This window comes from Rattus norvegicus, chromosome 1 (assembly GCF_036323735.1).
Source record: "Rattus norvegicus strain BN/NHsdMcwi chromosome 1, GRCr8, whole genome shotgun sequence".
In the NCBI taxonomy this organism is placed as follows: Eukaryota; Metazoa; Chordata; class Mammalia; order Rodentia; family Muridae; genus Rattus; species Rattus norvegicus.
This window is the reverse complement of record NC_086019.1, coordinates 68,403,883-68,430,107: the sequence shown is the minus strand read 5'-3', so window position 1 is coordinate 68,430,107 and position 26,225 is coordinate 68,403,883. Positions and strand designations below refer to the sequence as shown.

The 26,225-nt window shown below is 36.0% G+C and overlaps 1 pseudogene; it reads left to right on the top strand.

Moving 5' to 3' along the window:
- Positions 1–5,884: 5,884 nt before the first annotated feature.
- Positions 5,885–17,276, top strand: Vom2r-ps23 (vomeronasal 2 receptor, pseudogene 23; annotated as a pseudogene).
- Positions 17,277–26,225: the final 8,949 nt, after the last annotated feature.

Genomic DNA, 26,225 nt, shown 5'->3' with positions numbered 1-26,225 from the left:
GTATTACAGAGCAATAGGCATAAAAACTGTATTTTATTGGTACAGCAACAGGCAGATAGACCAGTGGAATAGAATTGAAGACTGAGAAATGAATCCACACACCTATGGTCACTTGATTTTTTACAAAGGAGCCAAAACTATCCAATGGAAAAAAGATAGCTTTTTCAACAAATGGTGTTGGTTCAACTGGAGGTCAGGATGTAGAAGAATGCAGATCGATCCATGCTTATCACCCTGTACAAAGCTTAAGTCCAAGTGGATCAAAGACATTCACATCAAACCAGATACACTCAAACTAATATAAGAAAAAGTGGGGAAGAGTCTTTTTTTCCCCATCTTTATTAACATGGGTACTTCTTGTTTACATTTCGATTGTTATTCCCTTTCCAAGTTTCCTGGCCAACATTCCCTAACACCTCTCCCTTCCCTTCTTTCACAATCCTACTTCCAGTACTACCCTCCCCCTAATAATCATGTTCACTGGAGGTTCAGTCTTGGCAGGACCAAGGGCTTCCCCTTCCACTGGTGCCCTTACTAGGCCATTCATTGCTACCTATGCAGTTGGAGTCCAGGGTCAGTTCATGTATAGTCTTTGGGTAGTGGCTTAGTCCCTGGAAGCCCTGGTTGCTTGGCATTGTTGTTCATAATGGGGTCTCAAGCCCCTTCAAACTCTTCCAGTTCTATCTCTGATCCCTTCAACGGAGGTCCTGTTCTCAGTTCAGTGGTTTGCTGCTGGCATTTGCCTATGTATTTGCTGTATTCTGGCTGTATCTCGCAGAGGAGATCCACATCCAGTTCCTGTTAGCCTGCACTTCTTTGCTGCATCCATCTTATCTAGTTTGGTGGCTGTATATGTATGGGCCACATTTGCAGCAGGCTCTAAATGGGTGTTCCTTCTGTGTCTGTTTTAATCTTTGCCTCCCTATTCCCTCCCAAGGGTATTCCTGTTCACCTTTTAAAGAAGGAGTGAAGCATTCGCATTTTGGTCATCCTTCTTGAGTTTCCTGTCTTCTGTGCATCTAGGGTAATTCAAGCATTTGGGCTAATATCCACTTATCAATGAGTGTAGTATTCCATTGTGTAGATATACCACATTTTCTGTATCCATTGCTTGGTTGAAGGGCATCTGGGTTCTTTCCAGCTTCTGGCTATTATAAACAAGGCTGCTATGAACATAGTGGAGCATGTGTCTTTGTTACATGTTTGGGCATCTTTTGGGTATATGCCCATGAAAGGTATAGTTGGGTCCTCAGGTAGTGGAATATCCAATTTTCTGAGGAATCTCCAGACTGATTTCCAGAATGGTTGTACCTGTCTGCAATCCCACCTTATGTGAACTTTTTAATGGTTGTCTTGTCTGTTATGTCCAACAGGACAATAGACACAAAGAATTATTTAACTTTTCATAAAGTTGGAAAAGAAAATTATATTATAAATTAATTTTATTTTTATTCTAAAATGTTAATATGGATTCTTATACAACACATTTCTCAGTCGAGTATATTTATTTGTTGTGGCACTTAAGCATACAAATGCATTTAAACTAAAATACTTCTGCCTTTTTTTTGTTTAAATTTTTTTTAGGCGTATGCACTGTAAATGTTTTAAATATGGTGTTTTATTCTTCTGTGTGTATGTGTAAATGGTCTCTCTCACCCTCCTTCGATTCAATGCCTTTTCCTCACTTTTTAGTATGCATAAATTTATTTGTTGCAATAATAAAGAGTACAAAAGATACTGTGGGATTAAGTCATGTTTCTTTGTATTAGGATTTGTGTAGTTCAGTTTTCTAATTGGAATTTTCTTCCAGAAAATCACCACTGGTCAAATATTAAATATGGAACAAAAAATGTAAATATAATTATGCATTAATGTAAAGTAATAACATTTCTTTCTTCCATATTCCTTTATGTGGACTGTCATCAAAGACTTTTGCTAAGATATATGGTTCGTCTTCTCATATCAAATATTCCCCCTCCCAAAAAATAGCAACAACAACAATAAACAAACTTCCTATCCAGTGGGGTTTTAGTTAATTTCAGACTCAGCAAGATCGCCAACCAAGATTCACCAGCAACACTACATATTTGCATTTTTATTAGTACTGTGTACTGGAGAGTGAACTCATGTACTTAGTGCACACATGGCAAACATTTAGCTAACTGGAATAATTCCACGAACACGGTTTGTTGTGTTGGAAAATATTTACAAAACTTTTTTGACTGCTTCTCACTTTTCCTTATTTTAATCTTTTTAGTCTTTCATGTATTTCTCAAATGTATTACTCATATGTAGGCATCCTAATTAACGTCATGTAGTTCTTAGTTTTTGGTTTCCAAAAATTTTTGGTACAAAGACATTTTTTCTCTGTTGTTAACTTTGAAGAAAATGTTCACTGGGTTTAAAAGAGATGCATCTAATGGTACAAAAGCTCAAAATCTCAGCATCTGACCAAAAGAGGATGATCAAGGATACCCATCACCCCAGCTACAGATTTCCATGCATTTTACTTGCTCTCAAACCATCTCTCCTGCCTTTCCCAAAGTGATATGGAGGACTGGTAGTGAATTTTATTTGTCAATTTTACTGAATCTGGAATAACTAAAACTCTACCACATGGGCAGTTTTCTCTTCTACAACATGTCCTCTTCTTTCCTTCCTTCCTTCCTTCTTTCCTTCCTTCCTTCTTTCTCATATGTTTATAGACATATTAATATTCTTCCATATGGATTCCTAAAACGTAATATAATAAGACTTACTTTCTGTGAAATTCTAAAGTATGTCTGATATGAAGTACATAGCTTTCAAATCAAAGAAAAATTTATAACCTTAATGAAATATTTCTTTTGAAAAGGAACACTTATTCTAATGTGAAGTAAATTCTTCTATGTACATGGAACTTGGAGTTTTTCAGAGAGCAAATTATTTTCTTAAATATTGGTTATAAAGATGAGGATATGGTTCAGAAGGGAATAGATTTCAGATACAAGCATGAGGGCCAAAGTAAAATTCTCCAGAAACTAGAGTGAATACATGTTAACCAGTGATTCCATACAGGATGGAAGACAGACACAAGACAATTCCAGTAAGTTTGCCTGCCAGATAGCCAGGCATATGTAGAGGAAGGGAATATATATATACAATGCAATATTATTCACCTGCTAATAAAATTGAGAGTATAATATTAACAAATAAATAAGAGTTGGGAACCATCATTCTGAGCAAGTTAACTGGATGTACAATTATCAAAGTAATATGTTATTTTTTTCATTTGTGTGTTTTTATATTCAGATAGTTATATTTCATTTGGACTATACTTAAATAGCAGAGAATTTCTAAGGGAAATGGACAATGGTGGGAGTCAGTGTAATTCAAAAGAGGGGAGATAAGAAGCAATGGTAGAAAAGAATAAACTGATTGAGTAGAATAGTGGAAGGCATATTTTAGGTGGTGAACTGAGTAGATCATGAAAACATGGAACTGGATAATTAAAATAAAGGCATTGCTTGGAAACATCATGGAAACTAGATATTTTTGTTGAAGTTTATACATACATATTTATAGACTAATTGTCTAAAAATGGAAACACAATCTTGACTGGAAGATCTTATTTCCAAGGCCACCAAGTACTCAGACTGAGCTGCAGAACATGCAGATGTTAAGTTATAGTAATCCGAGAAAGCATCCTAACTGGCTAGCTTTCTTAGTACCAGAAAGTGTTATGCATAATGCTATAAGATAAGAATGATAAATCTTACCTAACTGTGAACCTTCATAGCTTTAATTGTGAGTAATCTGGTTAGACATGTCTACCCTTTCATAAGTTTATTGAACATCAGAATATTAACCAACCACTTTATGTTTTTAGTTAAAGCCTGTTCATCCATATGAACACCATATATGACACTATTGGTGGGGCAAGAACCTTTTGTTAAAGAGGTCATAGATACTACCAAAGAATCTACTAATATTCTTCCGCTATTAAAAACATATTGATATCAAACATCTTCATTTATTATTATAACCATAGATTAATGTTCATCTCAGTGCTCATTAGAGAAACTACTATTTGCAGTAGATGGAGGTTTTCACAAAGACCTAAAACTGGTCATGGTACAGAAAATAAGAAGCTCTGGAATTCTTAGCTCTAAATACAATACCTATACTGCTGTCTTCCCTCTCAAGTTTATTGCAAAAAAGTGGGGCCGAAGCAATGTAAGAGACAGAAATACTGGATGTGCATAAGGAAATAATGTCTTTCAGACAGAGCAAGGCAGATACACAGAAAAATTCATATGGCCAATAATATCATGTACAAACTTTATGGAATCTTAAGCTAGACCAAGAACTGTCATTCAGACAGGAGGTGGACATGAAGTCTTACCCATAACAAAGGATCTATTGTCAACTCATAGCACCTAAAAGTAGAATAGTTATTTCATATTTGTTTTAGTAAGTGTGTTTTCTTTTATAGGAAGTCCATACTCAAATGCAAAAGCACACATCAAAAATTATATGAGAAGCATAAATTGGCTTGGTAAATTATAAAAATTAAGGTTCAAATTTGGGTGGTAGGGAAAGCAGGGTGCTGGAATTTGGATATAGTGGAGGAGATGGAGATTATATAGAAACCATTTTATGAAACTTTAAAAATCCAAGAAAAATTCCCAAGATAAAACAACTGTGCTAAAAATGTGGAAAGCTAGTATTGACTGACCCTGAAATTGGCCTTTAATTAAACTTGTTAACATATGCTAAAATATTTTGCATGAGCATCAATGTGCATGCACGCGCGCGCGCGCGCACACACACACACACACACACACACACACACACACACACACACAATAAAAGCAGACAGTAAGATGAAAACAGTGAAATGACACCCAATACCAAACATGGGATAAATTTAGCTTCTGTTTATTTTCTAACACACTGTCTTAGAAAATGCAGTAGCACAATAAGAAACCCAGGATTTTCATAAATGCAGAGGCTTAAAGATCCATGTACCAGGAAATCTGATATATTGGAAAAACATTTTCCTTGATTTGTAGGTATAATTTTTAATGTTAGCCACACATGAGAAATAGACAATAAACATCTTATGGGACTTTTGTTATGGTTTGCCCTGAAGTTATCTGTATTTTGATGCTAGTTCCACTGCCCCAAGGATAGCTGCCTAATCACATACTCAGGAATCAGGTGACTTCACCAGAAACTTCTCCCCATTGAATTTGTAAAATACAGGTGATGGTCAGGTACAGGATAGAAGGAGGCCTGTCATTGGAGAAGAAGGAAGGATGGTAGGAGAGAAGTTTGAAGGAAGAGGAGGAGACTGGAAGGGAAAGGAGGAGGAGTAGAGGGAGAGAGAGAATCTGTGCAGGATTATATGGTGGGTGACGTTAAGATTCAATGCTGTACCTTTACAGGTTGTTATAAATGTTCTTAAGGGATGGATGGTACTGGGCTTTGTATGCTTAGTTGGGCAATTATATCTTACCAATTGGGTGAAAGGTTATTGTGTTGTGTGTTCTTTTATGTGATGATTTGAGTGTAGCAAAGCGTGCGGCAGCAGGACACACTGGGCCGCTGAGAGGTTGGGATGTGTTTCCACCAAGATATCTAGCAGATATCTTGGGGCACTGTGGTGCGGACATAGCGGGGTAAAAGAAACCATACCTTTTTTTTATTTTTTATATTTTTACAACAACAGATTTTAATAACAATTATCATTTCTATTGGATATTAAATAAATCTTAATGGGGAAATATATTCTATTTCATTTCAAGTATGCTTGGGATCAGTAAAATATTGATTTTATAGAAAGAAAGACATTGAACCATAAATTTTATTATATTACACCTCCGAATGTTTTAAGTTTATATCTTGTTCACATGTGTTTTCATGTCACCTGTGCAGGTATAAATTTAAGAATTACCAGTTTGTTCTGGCCCTGGTATTTGCCATTGAGGAGATCAATAAGAATCTCCATCTTCTATCCAACATATCCCTGGTATTTCATGTTTATAGTGTTCCATACACTGAAAAGAACACTCTTATGAATACTTTGATTTGGCTCACAGGGCAGAGAAACTTCATGCCTAATTACAACTGTAGAATGAATAGAATGTCAGCTGCTGCACTCACAGGTACATCATGGGCAACATCTGCTCAAATTGGGACACTGCTGCAACTGTACAAATTCCCACAGGTGAGGGAGAATATTGTGTGGGAAAAAAGCTCAAGATATACCTTGTGGACATTTAAGGTCTCTGCAGTGGTTAAAAAAAAGACACACTTAAACTATACCTGAATTATGGAAGGTAATTACTCAGGCAAAAGGTGATCAATCCAATTTTTTTTTTTTTTTGGTTTGGACTAGAAGATGAGGGTGGAGTAAACAGGAAGGCGATAGATCTTGGAAGAATTTTTCTGTAATTTTTCAGAAATATCAGTAATAGAGTCTAATATTTTAAATCAGAATGAAATCACATTAATTGCAACCATTTTCATCTTATGTTTCATGACTGAGATTGTGTTTGATACAAGTATTCTTCCTCTTAGTTCCAATTCTATTTTCTCTTCAGCTTACTTTTGGGCCTTCAGATCCTACTTTAAGTGACAGAGGTCAGTTTTCCTCTTTCTACCAGATGGCTCCCAATGACACAGCTCTGTCACTTGCCATCTTTTCTCTGCTGTTTCATTTCAATTGGTTCTGAATTGGCCTCCTTCTCATAAATTATGACAAAGGGACTCAGATACTCTCACACTTGAGAGAAGAAATAGATAGGAATAAAATATGTCTAGCTCTTCTGGAAAAGATCCCAGTCACCTGGACTTCATTTTCCTATATCTTCTGGAAAAATTTAAAGAAGATTCAGGAATCATTGGCCAATGCTTTTATTATTTATGGGTACATTGATTCTCTCCAAGGGTTAATGGACAATCTAGGACAACAATTAATAACATGGAAAGTTTGGATTATGAACTTACAATGGGATAGTACAAAGCAAGCTGATTATTTTCTGTTAGACTTATCCCATGGAAGTCTCATTTTTTCACACCATCACGAGGAGAGTTTTGAGTTCTTTAATTGTATCTGAATGGTAAATCCTTACAAATACCCAGAAGACCCTTATCTTCCTAAGTTGTGGTATGCACTTTTCAACTGTTCATTTTCTAAATTTGATTGTCAAATTTCAGAGAACTGTCAGCCAAATGCTTCCTTGGAATTGTGCCCTACAACCATTATTTACATTAGCATGAGTGAAGAGAGTTATAACTTATACACTTCTATTTATGCTCTGTGGCCCACACTCTTCATGAGATGAGTCTTCAACAATGTCAAATGCAATGACACTTAAAAGGGGAAGAATTGACCTTCTTTCCTTGGCAGGTAAAATCCCTTCCATTGTATTGTAATATCGGCATTGTGACATTTTGAAGGTTTAACAAATCTTTCAAACTAGGTATTGTAAAGCTCAGTGCATTTAAAAAGTTAGCACAAATTTAGTTCCATCCTCTAGTGATCAATTCAGATCTATTTGTTTGTGCCCTTGTGATTGTAGTAAGAGTGGCAGCAAGAAGCTAAAGTACTCATTAAGATTTCAGTCCATCATTGCTGTGATGAAAAAAAAAATGGTTCCAAATCAAGGTGGAGAGTCAAGTGTTTATTTGGCTTATGCTTCCACATCAGTGCTCCTCATTAAGGAATTCAGTCCATCAACTCAAATGAGGTAGGAATATATAGACAGGAATTTATATGGAATCTGTGGAGGTTGCAGCTTTCTTGTTTCTATACGACCATGTTCTCTCATATACTACCAGTCCTGGGCTGATCCTTCACACAATAAGTTGTTTCACCCTTGACAACAGTAATTAAGAAACTAGCTTACAGACAGATCCTATGGATGCATTGTTACAGTTAATGTCTTTCCTTTTCAGATAACCCTATATTGTGTCAAATTGACATGAGACTATCCAGTACACTCACTACCAAGACTGTGACATTAATATCTCCAAAACAATCTCATCCTAATAGTTATAGTAAAAGAGATTTTTTCACATTTTTCACATTAGAAATAAAAAAGCTCATCATTAAATTTCACAACATCATTCTTCATTACAGTGTTTACATATGTACATTATTCTTTAAAATGAAATTTTTATTATTTTAAAAGTAAGAACCCTGCCTTCATGTTATACACTGAACCTATAAATATATTCTGAAAAAAAATGGCTATTGTTTACTCGACATTGGTTCAAATTTTTTCTTGGAGGTAACAGAATTCTTTCCCACCCACAAAAGGGAATTGACTAACTTCACTGATAGCTACAATAAGGTTGGCTTTTATATCAGACATTAAAAATAATACTATACTTTCCACCAAAAAGTTATATCCTTAGACCTGTTCATGTGTTGATATAAGTGCATTTATCATTCAGCTTCACCATTTCCTGAGGAAGATTCATGAAGTGACCGTATGAGTTTAGAATGGAAATGGAGGTTCATTGAAGAATATAATATTCTCAATTTCTGGAAGTTTCCAAAGAGTCTTGGATTAAAGGTGAAAGTAGGAACCTTTTCTCTGAATGCTCCCCAGGGTGAACAGTTGTCTTTATTTGAGCATATGATACAATGGCCAAAAAAATTTACACAGGTGAATTGCATCTTGTCTTAATGCTTTGAGCTTACTTTTATTTAAATTTTTTTTGATATAATCATTCTAGGTTGCTCAACAAAACCTATCACTATAAAACTACCAATAAAGAGTAATTAAAATTGTTCTATGCACTATAAAATTATAGTCAAGAATAATGACAATGCAGAGAATTTCCTGATTCCCTAAGTCTAATAATCTTTTCTGTCCCAATGTATTTCAAATGTACATCCCTGTGCCACTTAGATTTACTGAACTAGGTACAACCTGGTTTAAAATAGAGATAATAAATTTTATTCCCCTAAATACCTATGAACTTTCATGATGTAGAAATCCCTCAGTAGTAGTTACTTTTGTTTGCTGAGAAAAAGCAGCATGACCAAACATTATATGTATTAGAGATTTATACAGAAACATTATTTTCAATGTTAGATTCAATATAACATAATCCGTCAATGCAATGAACCAAGCAGCACACACAAATCATGAGAAGGAAGCTTAGTGATCACATCTTGATACAAAAATAGAAAATATATACAGCAAAGTAGAAATGGGTTGACAGTTAAAAATCTTTCAAAACCCATTTCAAGTTCCATATTTCTTCCAGTAAGGTCTAATAATATGAAACTTCCATATTTACACCCAGGATGATACTTTTCTTGTTCCATCCATTTGCCTGCAAATTTCCCAATGCCATTTTTGACACATGAATAAACTTGTGTGAATTTAGCACATTTTCTTTAAAAATCCACTCTCTTTTGGTACATCTTGTTTACCTTTGAATCCTGGCTCTAATGAAGTGAGAGGCAATGAACATGGATAATCAATTACTCTTGAGGTAGGATTTAAAATCCTTTGGGTATGTGCCCAAGATTGGTATAGAAAGATCTTTTGGTAGATTGGTGCTATACTGTTTCCCATGGTGGGCTTAAAGTTTGTTTTCCTACAAGCAATAGATGAGACTTCTCCTTATTCCTCATCTTTGACAACATGAACTGTCACATGTGTTATTAATCTTGGGTATTTTGATGTGTGAAACATGAAATGTAGAAAGTGTTTTGATTTTCTTTCCCTTGATATGTAAGGTGGTTGAACATTTTCTTGTGTTTCTCAGCCATTTGAGTTTCCTCTATTGAAATTTCTCTGATTAAATCATTTTAAATTAGATTATTTGTCTTTGTGATACCAAATTACTTGAGTTTTTTATACATTTTGGATATAAGACTTGGTCCTCTATCAGATACAGTGTTGGAATAAAAGTTTCCCAATCTATAAGCTGCTACTTTGTCTGATTGGTGGTGTCCTTTGCTTTACAAAAGGTTTTCAGTTTCATAAGTCCCATTAACTCATTGTATACCATTGTGCTGGGCCATTGGTGATCTATTCAGAAATTCTTTTTTTTTTCTTTGTAAATGAGTTCAAGGGTATTTCAGAATGTCTTTTTCTACCTCAGATAATTTTTTTGATAAAATCCCTGTAACAAATGTCCAAAAATTTCTTACCATGATGATTCTCAACCTTGTTCAGCTTACCATCTTGATGCATTATCATGGTGAAACTGAAATATCAACTATGTATGCAGACAGTACAGAGACATTGTCTGTCTGACATTCCTACATACTAATATTGTTCATATTTTCAAATTATCTAACTTCTGAATACTTGGCCCTATATCCTCTTTATTCCAAACTATCAAACTTAGTGATGGACTTCTGACTAAGCTTTGAACACACGGAACAATTAATGACCTATATTGTCTAATTCATTGCTATATAGATTACAAATAAGTTGTTTAACATTCAAAGTCAGACTACTACAGTTTATCATAAAACTCTGTGCAAAATAAAACATCTTTTTTTTTTTAAGATTCCTCAGTCTGCATGCTATATCAGCTGCTGGCCAGGATTCAGAAAGGCTACTCAGAAAGGTAGGACTGTATGCTGATATGACTGCATTCCTTGCCTAGACAATGAAATTTCCAATGAAACAGGTAAATAAATACAGAGGTCAAACAGAAAGCAGTTCCACTTCTGTGATATCCAAGTAATTGAAAAATATTTGGATAAAAGTATAAAAAAATCATTTATTTGGAAATTTAAATATTACTCCATATTTTATTTTCCTTTAAAGTAACTTTTTTTTTAATGTCTTGGCATTCATAGACGACAACATTGTTGGTTTTCTGATGATATTAATTACTATAGTAGAGTACTTCCCCATATACCACTATTTACACATTTCGTTTTACCATGAACATTAATGTGGGAACGTATTTCTAGGATTCTTAGAATAATTTATCAATTGAGCACATCTATTAATTTTTTCCTTCATTTTATACAGCAGGTGATTAATGGTTGCATTTCCAGTGTGTGTGTGTGTGTGTGTGTGTGTGTGTGTGTGTGTGTGTGTGTGAATAATGTTGAATCTCCAGTTATATAATTTTGGAAATTCTTTTAAATAGTATTTCATTAGTTTTATGTGAATACATAAAATGGATAGTGATCATATTTCCTCCTCAAATCTTCTCAGATATAACTAACCCGCTAAATCTCCATGTTCTTTCCATAGATTTTAAACCTAGGGAGTCCAATTTGACAGAATATTTTTAGGTTGTACAGTCTGCTATCAAAGATGTTCATCCTATCATAGTGGCAATTCTTAAAGAACATTGGGTCTTTCTCTCTCTGAAACAATTATATACAATTTGCTTCTCAATACTTGAAGAAATTTGTACCCATGTTCATCCTTCCTCTTTGGATTCAACTTCATTTGAGCAATTATGGGTATTTTTTATGTGTGACTCCTACAGTGATTTTATATGTGAAAATACCCTACTGTCAGGAGAGCATCCGTTCCTTGTACATATTTGTTGTCTACGACTTTTGAAATGTTTCTAATTTTCAAGGAATCCATTTTAATATACATGCACATTTTGTGTATGAACATGAATTCATTTTCTGAGCAGATAGATTACCTCACACACTACAACCAGATACTGCATGATCTTGCTTAAGAAATACACTTTGCAAAAATATGTTGCTCAGAAAAGAGGCAAATACATCTGTGTTAAGCATTTCAAAACTAAAACCTCATGGGAGTTTTAACGTTTTTGATATTATAACACAATTACGTCATTTAACCCGTTTCTTTCCTTCCTGCATATTCCCCCATATACTCAGTATTTCTCTCTTTTAAATTCACTGTCTTCTTTTGAAATTGAAGGTGATATTCAGATATTATGAGAAATAAACATCCAATGACTATCTCTTTTGTGAAGAATCCACATGTACAGTTGAATAAACATTTTATGATTTTTGATATCAGTGCCCAAATATATTCATGCAATAGAATTTCATCATACAGTGATTTTCAAAACACAGTAACAGTATCAAAAAAATCCCAGAAAGTGCACAGAATGCAAGAGATAAAAAAATTTGTCTTTTTTTATTAGTAATATCACTATAAGGAAGATTGGCCATATGATGTGATATTGGTAGTTGTAGGCTATGTAGACAAGATAGTCATTTGTCTTTAGGTTTGCATTCCTTAAGAGGTTGGCTTTGCCGCTAGAACAAAAAGAAGCAAATACACCCAGGAGGAGTAGATGGCAGGAAATAATCAAACTCAGAGCGGAAATCAACCAAGTAGAAACAAAAAGGACCATAGAAAGAATCAACAGAACCAAAAGTTGGTTCTTTGAGAAAATCAACAAGATAGATAAACCCTTAGCAAGACTAATGAGAGGACCCAGAGAGTGTGTCCAAATGAACAAAATCAGAAATGAAAAGGGAGACATAACTACAGATTCAGAGGAAATTCAAAAAATCATCAGATCTTACTATAAAAGCCTATATTCAACAAAACTTGAAAATCTGCAGGAAATGGACAATTTCCTAGACAGATACCAGGTATCAAAGTTAAATCAGGAACAGATAAACCAGTTAAACAACCCCATAACTCCTAAGGAAATAGAAGCAGTCATTAAAGGTCTCCCAACCAAAAAGAGCCCAGGTCCAGACGGGTTTAGTGCAGAATTCTATGAGACCCTCATAGAAGACCTCAGACCAATATTATCCAAACTATTCCACAACATTGAAACAGATGGAGCACTACCGAATTCCTTCTATGAAGCCACAATTACTCTTATAACTAAACCACACAAAGACCCGACAAAGAAAGAGAACTTCAGACCAATTTCCCTTACGAATATCGATGCAAAAATACTCAATAAAATTCTGGCAAACCGAATCCAAGAGCACATCAAAACAATCATCCACCATAATCAAGTGTGCTTCATCCCAGGCATGCAGGGGTGGTTTAATATACCGAAAACCATCAACATGATCCATTATATAAACAAACTGAAAGAACAAAACCACATGATCATTTCATTAGATACTGAGAAAGCATTTGACAAAATTCAACACCCCTTCATGATAAAAGTCCTGGAAAGAATAGGAATTCAAGGCCCATACCTAAACATGGTAAAAGCCATATACAGCAAACCAGTTGCTAACATTAAACTAAATGTTGAGAAACTTGAAGCAATCCCACTAAAATCAGGGACTAGACAAGGCTGCCCACTCTCTCCCTACTTATTCAATATAGTTCTTGGAGTTCTAGCCAGAGCAATCAGACAACAAAAGGAGGTCAAGGGGTACAGAACAGAAAAGAAGAAGTCAAAATATCACTATTTGCAGATGATATAATAGTATATTTAAGTGATCCCAAAAGTTCCACCAGAGAACTACTAAAGCTGATAAACAACTTCAGCCAAGTGGCTGGGTATAAAATTAACTCAAATAAATCAGTAGCCTTCCTCTACACAAAAGAGAAACAAGATGAGAAAGAAATTAGGCTTCATAATAGACCTAAAAAATATAAAGCACCTCGATGTGATTTTAACCAAGCAAGGAAAAGATTTGTACAATAAGAACTTCAAGACTCTGAAGAAAGAGATTGAAGAAGACCTCAGTAGATGGAAAGATCTCCCATGCTCATGGATTGGCAGGATTAATATAGTAAAAATGGCCATTTTACCAAAATCGATCTACAGATTCAATGCAATCCCCATCAAAATACCAATCCAATTCTTCAAAGAGTTAGACAGAACAATTTGCAAATTCATCTGGAATAACAAAAAACCCAGGATAGCTAAAACTATCCTCAACAATAAAAGGACTTCAGGGGGGAATCACTCTCCCTGAACTCAAGCAGTATTACAGAGCAGTAGTGATAAAAACTGCATGGTATTGTCACAGAGACAGATAGATAGACCAATGGAACAGAATTGAAGACCCAGAAATGAACCCACACACCTATGGCACTTGATTTTTGACAAAGGAGCCAAAACCATCAAATGGAAAAAAGATAGCATTTTCAGCAAATGGTGCTGGTTCAACTGGAGGTCAACATGTAGAAGAATGCAGGTTGATCCATGCTGTACAAAGCTTAAGTCCAAGTGGATCAAGGACCTCCACATCAAACCAGATACACTCAAACTAATAGAAGAAAAGCTAGGGCATCATCTCGAACACATGGGCACTGGAAAAAAATTCCTGAACAAAACACCAATGGCTTATGCTCTAAGATCAAGAATCGACAAATGGGATCTCATAAAACTGCAAAGCTTCTGTAAGGCAAAGGACACTGTGGTTAGGACAAAACGGCAACCAACAGATTGGGAAAAGATCTTTACCAATCCTACAACAGATAGAGGCCTTATATCCAAAATATACAAAGGACTCAAGAAGTTAGACCACAGGGAGACAAATAACCCTATTAAAAATGGGGTTCAGAGCTAAACAAACAATTCACAGCTGAGGAATGCCGAATGGCTGAGAAACACCTAAAGAAATGTTCAACATCTTTAGTCATAAGGGAAATGCAAATCAAAACAACCCTGAGATTTCACCTCACACCAGTCAGAATGGCTAAGATCAAAAACTCAGGTGACAGCAGATGCTGGCGAGGATGCGGAGAAAGAGGAACACTCCTCCATTGTTGGTGGGATTGCAGACTGGTACAACCATTGTGGAAATCAGTCTGGAGGTTCCTCAGAAAATTGGACATTGAACTGCCTGAGGATCCAGCTATACCTCTCTTGGGCATATACCCAAAAGATGCCCCAACATATAAAAAAGACACTTACTCCACTATGTTCAACGCAGCCTTATTTATAATAGCCAGAAACTGGAAAGAACCCAGATGCCCTTCAACAGAGGAATGGATACAGAAAATGTGGTACATCTAAACAATAGAATATTACTCAGCTATCAAAAACAATGCCTTTATGAAATTCCTAGGCAAATGGTTGGAACTGGAAAATATCATCCTGAGTGAGGTAACCCAATCACAGAAAAACACACATGGTATGCACTCATTGGTAAGTGGCTATTAGCCCAAATGCTTGAATTACCCTAGATTCCTAGAACAAATGAAACTCAAGATAGATGATCAAAATGTGAATGCTTCACTCCTTCTTTAAAAGGGGAACAAGAATACCCTTGGCAGGGAATAGAGAGGCAAAGATTAAAACAGACACAGAAGGAACACCCATTCAGAGCCTGCCGCACATGTGGCCCATACATATACAGCCACCCAATTAGACAAGATGGATGAAGCAAAGAAGTGCAGACCGACAGGAGCCGGATGTAGATCGCTCCTGAGAGACACAGCCAGAATACAGCAAATACAGAGGCGAATGCCAGCAGCAAACCACTGAACTGAGAATAGGTCCCCCGTTGAAGGAATCAGAGAAAGAACTGGAAGAGCTTGAAGGGGCTGGAGACCCCATATGTACAACAATGCCAAGCAACTAGAGCTTCCAGGGACTAAGCCACTACCTAAAGACTATACATGGACTGACCCTGGACTCTGACCTCATAGGTTGCAATGAATATCCTAGTAAGAGCACCAGTGGAAGGGGAAGCCCTGGGTCCTGCTAAGACTGAACTCCCAGTGAACTAGACTGTTGGGGGGAGGGAGGCAATGGGGGGAGGGTGGGGAGGGGAACACCCATAAGGAAGGGGAGGTGTGACGGGGATGTTTGCCCAGAAACTGGGAAAGGGAATAACACTCGAAATGTATATAAGAAATACTCAAGTCAATAATAATAAAAAAAAAACACAAAAAAAAAACAAAAAAAAAGAATTTTTAATGTTAAAAAAAAAGAGAGATTGGCTTTGCTTCTGGAGTTGTCCTACATCTACAAACATACTATCTACCCTAAGTCAATTAAGTATGTATTACATAGTAAATATAAGAAGGAGAGAGATCATATAATGTTTGGAATGATAAATGTGCATCTGTAAGGAAGGAGTTACAGGATAGATGCTGGATTGGATACAAATGTATTATACCATGTTTAAATACTAAAATAATAAAATGAAGTTAAACTACATGAATTATTAATTATTCACTTGAAGGCATTTGTTTAATTGCTCTATAGAAGGAGAGGAAGATGATTTAGGCAACCGTAAGGCTTGTAGGTAGTCATAAATGTTTTAGTATAAAAGGGAGTAACTATGCAGTGACTTCATTGTCTTTAAATTGTCTTAATTTCTTACCAGATGTTGAACAGTGTATGAAGTGTCCAGAAACTCATTTTTCAAATACAGAGAAGTGCAACTGTCTGCAGAAATCTATGAGCTTTCTTGCATATAATGACCGTCTGGGCATGGTCCTTATTATCATAGCCTTTTGCTTCTCTGCCTTAACAGTTGCAGTTCTTGGTGACTTTGTGAAATACGGAGACACTCCAATTGTCAAGGCCAATGATCAGACTCTCAGTTACATCCTGCTCATGACACTTTTTACCTGCTTTCTTTGTTCCTTACTCTTCATTGGTCATCCCAACACAGCAACCTGCTCATGCAGCAGACCACATTTGGTGTTGTGTTCACTGTGGCTCTCTCTACTGTCTTAGCCAAAGTTGTTACTGTTGTTATGGCTTTTAAGGTCACTTTAACAGGGAGAATAATGAGGTGTTTAATGGTATCTAGGGCCCCAAACTGCATAATTTCCATCTGTACCCTGATCCAAATTGTGCTTTGTGACAGCTACCTGGGAACCTCTCCTCCCTTCCTTGACCAAGATCACATCTTTATTATATGCAAGAAGGGTTCAGATATTGTTTTTCATTGCATCCTGGGATACCTCTGCTTCTTGGCACTTGGAAGTTGTAACATGGCCTTCTTGTCCAGGAATCTTCCAGATACTTTCAATGAAGCAAATTCTTGTCATTTAGCAAGCATGCAGGTGTTTTTCTGTGTCCGGGTTACTTTTCTACCTGTCTACCACAGCACCAAGGGAAAGGTCATGGTAGCTATGCAAGTCTCCTCTATCTTAGCTTCCAGTGCAGGAATCTTAGACTTTATCTTTGCACCTAAGTGCTATATTATTTTGCTAAGACCAGACCAGAACTCACTTCATCATATTAGGAACACAGCATACTCAAAAAAAAAATAACCACTTTAACAATAACCTTGTATAATGAAACTTCAAAACATCCATTATAGAAAGATATAAGCCAGTTTTATTTTATTCAAAATATCAATTATGTAACCATAATAAGGGATTTCAGTCATGACTATTCTCTTTTCACTAACTGTCTTAAAGTCATTTTACATTGGCCCCTTCAATATTTTCACGTTTGAAATACATTTTGTAATGTTTTAATATTATAATGATTAACGAGATATCCTTGTTTGTCCTTCAAATAAGTGTTTAAAGAACAATGACGTTAAATTCATGGAGTAATGATTAACCTTGTGTCTGAAGTTTACAGATTAATGATGTGTCCTAGGCTGTTTTGGTCTATGTTTGAATATTTTATATCAGCCTTTTATATAAAACATTTAATGTTTTATTATAGCTATAATTATTATGAAATCTAAGTTTATTCTCTCTTATACCTGTATATTTTAGATGCCTTTTAATAATTTTGAAAGTGGATTCTGACACAAATTTATTTTCCTCTTTATTCTTTTGCAATGAAAGTTCAAGATCGATAAATACAGATTTTAGTTTTGTTTTTCATTTTTTTCAAGTTTCAAGAGAAACACTTGTATATATATATATATATATATACATATATATATATATATATATATATATATATATGCTTTTGAATTCCTCAACGGAGTTTACTAATTTATTATGCATTTATTTCATTTAGTGTTTACAAAAAAAATTCAGACTTTTATACTTCAATGACATCCTTCAGTTTGACAACATTTTATCAGCCATTGTATGGTGATTTTAAATTGAAGTTAGCATATAGAATTGTTTAGAATTGTATTTTAAAGATGTTGAACTTTCTTTAGGTGCTTATCAGCCATTCAATATTCCTCACCTGAGAATGTTTTGTTTAGCTCTGTATCCCATTTGTTAATAGGGTTATTTGACTCTCTGTAGTATAACTTCTTCAGTTCTTTCTATATTTTGGATATTAGCCCTTTATCAGATGTAGTATTGGTAAAGATCTTTTCCCAATCTGTTTGTTGCTAGTTTTATTATAATGAGTGCCCTTTGACTTACAGAAGCTTTGCAGTTTTATGAGATGCCATTTGTCGAATATTGATCTTAGAGCATAAGCCCTAGCTGTTTTATTCAGGAAATTATATCCAGTGCCCATGTGTTCAAAACTCTACCCTAGTTTTTCTTCTATTAGTTTGAGTGTATCTGGTTTGATGTGGAGGTCCTTGATCCACTTGGACTTAAGCTTTGTACTGGGTGATAAGAATGGATTGATTTGCACCCTTCCTCCAAATGCTGACCTCCATTTGAACCAGCACCATTTCCTGAAAATGCTATCTTTTATTCCACTGGATTGTCTTAGGTCCTTGGTCAAATATCAAGTGACCATAGGTGTGTGGGTTCATTTCTGGGTCTTCAATTCTGTTTCACTGATCTGCCTGTCTCTGTACTAATACCATACAGTTTTTATGACTATTGCTCTGTAATACTGCTTGAGATCAGAGATGATGATTCCCCTAGAAGTTCTTTTATTGTTGAGTATAGTTTAACTACCCTGTTTTTTTTTATTCCAAATGAATTTGCCAATTACTCTTTCTAACTCTATGAAAAATTAAGTTGGAATTTTGATGGGGATTTCACTGAATATGTAGATAACTTTTGGCAAAATGACTATTTTTACTATATTAATTCTGCCAATCCATGAGCATGGGAGGTCTTTCCATCTTCTGAGGTCTTTTTCAATTTCTTTCTTCAGAGACTTGATGATCTAATCATAAGTATCATTCACTTGGCTTGGTTAGAGTCATACTGAGGTATTTTATGTTATTCGTTACTATTGTTAATGGTGTCATTTCCCTGATTATTTTCTCAGCTGGTTTATCCTTTGAGTAGAGGATGGTTACTGAATTGTTTTAGTAAATTGTATGTCTAGCCATTTGCTGAAGTTGTTTATCAGGCTTAATATTTCTCTGGTGGAACTTTGGGGATCACAAGTATACTATCATATCAACTGCAAATAGTGATAGCTTGACTTTTTCCTTTCCAGTTTGTATCCCTTTGACCTCCTTTTGTTGTCTGATTGCTCTGGGTAGGAATTTGAGTACTATATTGAATAAGTAGGGAGATAGTAGATAGCTTTGTCTAGTCCCTGATTTCAGCAGGATTGTTTCAAGTTTCTTTCCCTTTAGTTTGATGTTGTCTACTCAATTACTGTTACATTACTTTTACTGTTTAACTATGGCCCTCGAATTCCTGATCTTTCCAAGACTTTTAACATGACACACAATTGAATTTTGTCAATTGCTTTCTCAGAATCTAATGAGATGATCATGTGTTTTATTTCTTTGAGTTTGTTAATAAGTGGATTCCATTATTGGATTTCTGTATGTTTAACTGTCCCTGCATCCCTGGGATGAACCCTACTTGACCATGATGGTTATTCCATTTGATGTTTTCTTGGATTTCCTTCACAAGAATTTCATTGAATATATTTTCATCAATAGTCATAAGGGAAATTGGTCTGAAGTTCCCTTTATTTGTTGGGCCTTTGTGTGCTTTAGGTATAAGTGTAACTGTGACTTTGTAGAAGGAATTGGGTACTCTTCTGTTTTTACTTTGTGGAATCGTTTGGACATTGTGGGTATTATGTCTTCCATGAAAGTCTGACTGAATCCTGCACTAAACTCATCTTGACCTGAGGTTTTATTGGTTGGAAGTCTTTTAATAACTGCTTCTATTGTTGTAAGACCACCGACGTGGTCTTAGCTCAGATGTGCAACCCTCAGAACACAGCTTGATGAATAGATCGATGCACTGGCAAGAAGTTTGCCATGTACGTGGGTTTCCTCATCCATGCAAGGGAGAGGCAACCCCAGACTCAAAAAAGCACACATCTTTTATTCTTTACAGAGGGCAGACCTCAGCAAGAAGGCTAGTTGGCTTATTTTCATTGGAGGAACACAGGGCAAAGGATCTTTTCAGGTATTGGCTGGCCTGCTCAAGGGGCTGTTCTTGGCTTAGTTAGTCACTTTCTTCATCCAGTCCTTCACCTGGCCTTGGAAAGTCCTTCAGAAAGGACTAATTGCAAAGTTCCTTAGTGGAGTGAGGGGAGGAATTGGATGTTCAGGCAGGACCAGGAGGATATCTTGTGGTTGTATTTGGAATTTACCACAGGGAGGGGTAGGGAGTCTTTCTGAGAACAGTTATTGTTATTTTGTTTTAACTTAGCTTGATAATTCTGACTGACATCTTGATCACCAAAACTTTGTCATATCACTAGGCATCCTGACATCAGATGTATTTCTTATAACATTGTTTTTGCAACTTTGTTTTTCACATATATGAAACTTTATTTCTTCACTATTTCTTTAGGAGTTATAGTGTATCTGATCCTGATTTAACTTGGTATCTGTCTAGAAAATTGTCCATTTCTTCCTGATTTTCTAGTTTTGTTGATATAAACTTATGTAGTAGGATATGATGATTTTTTGAATTTCCTCATATTCTGTTTTTATATCTCTCTTTGTATTCAGAAATGATTTTGTTAATTTAAATGCTATCTCTGTGCTCTTTGGTTTATCTGGCTAAGGGTTTATCTGTCTTATTCATTTTCTCAACAGACCATCTCCTGGTTTTGTTGATTCTTTGTATAGTCCTTTTTATTTCTACTTAGTTGATTTCAACGCTGATTTTGATTATTTCCTGCCATCTACTCCTCTTGTGTGTATTTGCTTCTTTCTGTTCTAGAGCATTCAGTTGTGCTGTCAAGCTGATAATGTATGCTCTCCTCAGTTTAATTTTGCAGGCACTCAGAACTATGAGTTTTCCTCTTAGCAGTACTTTCATTGTATATAGTCAGTTTGGATAAGTTGTGCCTTTGTTTTCCTTAAATTCTAAAATGTCTTTAATACCTTTATTTCTTCCTTGTCCAATTTATTATTGAGTAATGTGTTGTTCAACTTCCATTTGTATGTGGACTTACTGTCATTTTTGTTTTTATTGAAGACCAGCCTTAGTCTCTGGTGATCTTACAGGATGCATGGGATTATTTAAAACTTCTTGTATTTGTTGAGGTCTGTTTTGTGACCAATTATAAGGTCAGTTTTGGAGCAGGTACCATGAGGTACTGAGAAGAAGGTATATTCTTTTAATTTAGGATGAAATACTCTATAAATATATTTGAAACTATTTGGTTCCTATCTTCTTTTAGTTTCCTATGTCTCTGTTTAGTTTCTGTCTCTGATATGTTCATTATTGAGAGTGGGTTGTTTAAAACTCCACTATTATTGTGTGAGGTGCACTCTGCGCTTTGAGCTCTAGTTAGGTTTCTTTTATGAATGTAGTTGTCATTGCATTTGGAGCATACATATTCAGGAATGAGAGTTAATCTTGGTGGATTTTTCCTTTAATGAACATGAAGTGTCCTTCCTTATCTTTTTTGATATCTTTTGGTTGAAAGTCATTTTTTTAAATATTAGAATGGCTACTCCAGCTTGTTTCCTTGGATTATTTGCTTGGAAAACTGTTCTCATACATTTTACTCTAAGGTAGTGTCTGTCTTTGTCACTGAGGTGTGTTTCTAGTATGCAACAATATGCTGGGTTATCTTTAAATGTACAGTCTGTTAGTCTATGTCATTTTATTGGTAAATTGATTACATTAATTGTTGTGGTTTGGCCTGGAGATATCTGAATTTTTATGCTAATTCCATTGCCCCAAGGACGGTGCCTAGTCACGTACTCAGACTCAGGTGACTTCACCAGAACTTTCTCCCCATTTAATTTCTAAATTACAGGTGAAGGCAGGTACAGGATAGAAGGAGGCCTGTCATTGGATGAGAAGGAAGGATGGGCAGGAGAAAAATTTGAAGGAAGAGGAGGAGACTGGAATGGGAAGAGGAAGAGACAGAGAGGAGAGAGAGTAGCTGGTAGACAACATGGCAGGTGATGTTAAGATTCCACGCTGTACCTTTACAGGTTGTTACAAATGTTTTTAAGGGATGGATGTGTACAGGGTTTTGTATGTTTTGGTGGACAATTATATATTATCAATTGGGTCAAAGGTTATTGTGTTGTGTGTTCTTTCATGTGGAGATTTAAGTGTAAGGGAATGTGGAGTGGCTGGTGTGGGGATAAAAGACAACCTTACTTTTCTTTAACTTTAAATTTTTACAACAGCAATTAATGTTGAGAGATATCAGGAACCAATGATTGTTGTCCCTCCTATTTTTGTTTTTAGAGGTTGAATTATGTTTGTGTGGCTGTCTTTGGTTTGTTGCAAGATTACTTTCTTGCTTTTCCTAGGATGTAGTTTCCCTCCTTCTGTTTGAGTTTTCCATCTATTATACTTTGTAGGGCTAGATTTGTGGAAATATATTGTGTAAATTTGGTTTTGTCATGGAATATCTTGGTGTCTCCATTTATGTTAATTGAGATTTTTGCTGGATATAGTACCCTGTGCTGGCATTTGTGTTCTCTTAGGGTCTGTATTATATCTGCCCAGGATCTTCTGGCTTTCATAGTCTCTGTTGAGAAGTATATTGCTGGTCTGCCGACATTTTCCACTTACTTTTTAAAATATTCTTTGTTTTGTGCATTTGGTGTTTTGACTCTTATGTCATGAGAGGAATTTGTTTTCCGGTCCAATGTATTTGTAGTTCTGTAGGCTTCTTGTATGTTTATAGGCCTCTCTTTCTCTAGGTTAGTGGTATTTTCTTCTATAACTTTTTTGAAAATATTTTCTGGCCCTTTATATTGGAAACCCCTCTCTCTTCTATACCTCTTCTCCTTAGGATTGATCTTCTCATTGTGTCCTGGATTTCCTGGGTGTTTTTGGCTTAGGAGCTTTTTGTGTTTTACATTTTCTTTGACTATTTTGCCAATGTTTTCTTTGGTATCTTCTTCCCCTGAGATTCTGTCATCTATCTCTTGTATTCTGTTGGTGATGCTTTTATCTATGAGTACTGATCTTTTTCCTAGATTTCTACCTCCATGGACTGGGACAGCTCTGGGTGTGTTCAGAAATTGGATGAATCTTCTCCCAGACTGCTCCTGGGTTTCTGTGTCCTGAGGCTCCAGGTAGGTCCCCCAGAGCAGAATTGTTGGTCTTACATCTGCTCTCAGGTGTGTCAGTGGTCCTGCTCACTGGATTTCAGTCCCGGGCACAAGCAGAGATCAGATGCATCCTGTCCCTGACTGCTCCTAGGTTCCTCTTTCCAGAGGGCTCTAGACGCAATCCTCTTGGGCCAGGAATGTGAGCAGAAGTGGTGGTCTTGTCTGTGCTCTCAGGCTTTTCTGCACTTCTGAGAGTCCAGCTCTCTCCTGCATGGGATCTTGACACAGAGCTGAGTGGGTTGGAAAGAAGAATCCTGTCATTATGGAGTTTTGAAATAGAGACCACCATATTGAATAATATTGTGAAATTATATCTCTTTTAAAGCAAACATACTGATATTGCTTGTATCTTGAGAGCAGATCAGCAGTTCCGTCTAAACTGAGGAACAAAAATTTTAAGGCTAGTTGACACAGCATAAGACTGTGTAAACAAAAATAACAAAAAAAAAAACCCAGTAAATTTACATCATTTCAATTTTCTTACTTCTCGACAATTATTTGCAGCTTCATGATTGGCCCTATACATTTCTCACACCATCCTATATCCTCTTGAGTCTTCTATACTGCACTGAGTTCAAGTTTTCTACATTTCAATTAGTTGAAGAAGAAAGTCATCGGACATATCACAAGCTTTGCTTTCTCTACTCCTTTATCTCTAGACACCATGCTTTTTAAATTGTTTCATTTATTTATATTACAAGTATTGGATCTTTTCTGGTTCGCTCTCCAAGATTTCTTCAGCCCATCCCCATACACCTTTTCCTCTGAGAGGCATCTATCCCCAACCCATAATCCCTTACCCCATCCCTCATGCCTCATCCCATCTAACCCACCCCTCACCACCCAACCCCCCATCTACCTACCCCTACCTCACCGCACAAACTTCTTTTTCCTGGGGTATCAAGTCTCTAAAAGCTAATGTATCTCCTCTTCCACTGAGGCCAGACTCAGCAGTCCTCTCCTACATATGTGCTAGGTGCCATAGGTGTTCCCAGGGCTCCCAGTTATTTGAGATTGTTGGTCTTACTCTGGTGTTGCCATCTCTTTCAGCTGCTTTCCTAACTCTTCTAAAGGGGTCCCTGACATCAGTACAATGTTAGCTGTATGTATCTGTAGCTGTCTTACTCAGATGCTGGTAGATTATCTCAGAGGACAGCCAGGCCAGGGTTCTCTCTGCACGACAGCATTGCATCATTAAAAATGTCATGGTTTGTTGCTCACACACTTATTCGATCCCTGAATGGCTTCTCCTTCAGACTGCTACATTTTTGTCCCTCCATTTCTTTTATAAAGGTCCAAAATTTTCAAAGTAGATTGATGACCCCATCCCTCTCCTGGGGGCCTTGTCTATATACTGGATGTGGTCACGTCAGGTTCCATCTTATCACTGTTGGGCATTTCACTTAAGGCCATCCTGCTTGAGTCTGGGAGATTCTCCACTGCCTGGTCTTTGAGAATTTCTAGGTTTTCTCTCTCCATCCACTCCCTGCAGCTGTATATTTCCATCACTCCCCTGACCCTCTGGGCTTCTCTCGTGTTTATCCCTATACCTGATCCTGCTCCATGTGCCCTCTCTCTTCCCTCTTCTAATTAGTTCCCTCCTTCTGCTTTCTGTGATTGTTTTGTATTCTTTGGGATAAAAGCATAAAAGCTGTAATAAAAAAGAGCCAAGTAGCACATAAATACAGACTTATCAGGATTGCACCAGATTTCTCAAGAGAGAATCTAAAAGCCAGAATACCTTGGGCAAACATAATGAAGACCCTAAGAGAACACATTTGCCAATCCAGGCTAGTATAACCTGGAAAACTCTCAATCACCATAGATGAAAAAACTAAGATATTCCATGACAAAACCAAACATGCCTACAAAAGATCCTAGAAGGAGAGCTCCAACATATCTTGGGTAACTACGCCAAGAAAAACACAAGAAATTTACCATCTCACAACAAACCCTATAGAAGAGAATCACACTAATACACACATGCTACCTCTAACAAGAAAAAATAACAGGAACTAACAATCAGTCTTTAATAGCCTTCAACAGCAACGGACTCAGTTCCCCAATAATAATGCATAGGCCAACAGACTGGATATACAAAGAGAATCCATAATTTTGCTGCATAGAAGAAACACACCTTACCCACACAGATAGACACTCTTCTTCTGAGTTTCTATTGTTTGCTCTGCTCCAGATATCCAAATCACAGTTTAAGTATCAGGACTTCAGAACTGTTGATAGATACAGAAAATAAATCACATTGCATGAACAACTTACCTCTTCACACACGTCCCTTGTGTAAGCAGTTACTATTTTCAACAATCAATATCTTCTGTAAAAGCACATAATAACCTTGTTATAATTCTTGAATGTTTCCAAAATTACAGCCAAAAACCAGATCCATATACTTCACTAAATTTTTAATTAGCTAAACCAGCCAAAAAATGAAAACTTTGTGTACAATAAACTAAGTAGTATAACTTCCATAAACTCAATCATTTCAAATACTATTGTTTGAATATTCCATCAAAATAAAAGTAATTGATATCAAAGTTTAGTTCCTTGATATTTCATATTTATATATTTTCAATATCTTTCAAATCAAGATCCATTAGTCATAAAGAAAACTTAAGAATAAAACTGGCTATTTTAATAAACATCATTCTGATTAATAATTAATATAATACATATGTAACTCTTAACTCATCATTTTATTACATATTTTTATAACTGACTTTTCAATCTAATATATGAGAACTATTCATTATAAGGATAATTCTATCAAGTACTGGAATAGTAGCAAACTGCTGAGGAATAGTGAAGTCATAGATCATAGAGGAATATGTAAGACTACATCTTTAGAAATCAGAAAATTTTAAAGTTGTGCTGATGTTTATTTTCTCATTTGATCATGATTCAATCTAGTAGTTACTTAGCCATGTCTCCCATCCCTGATACATAGCCTTTTAATATT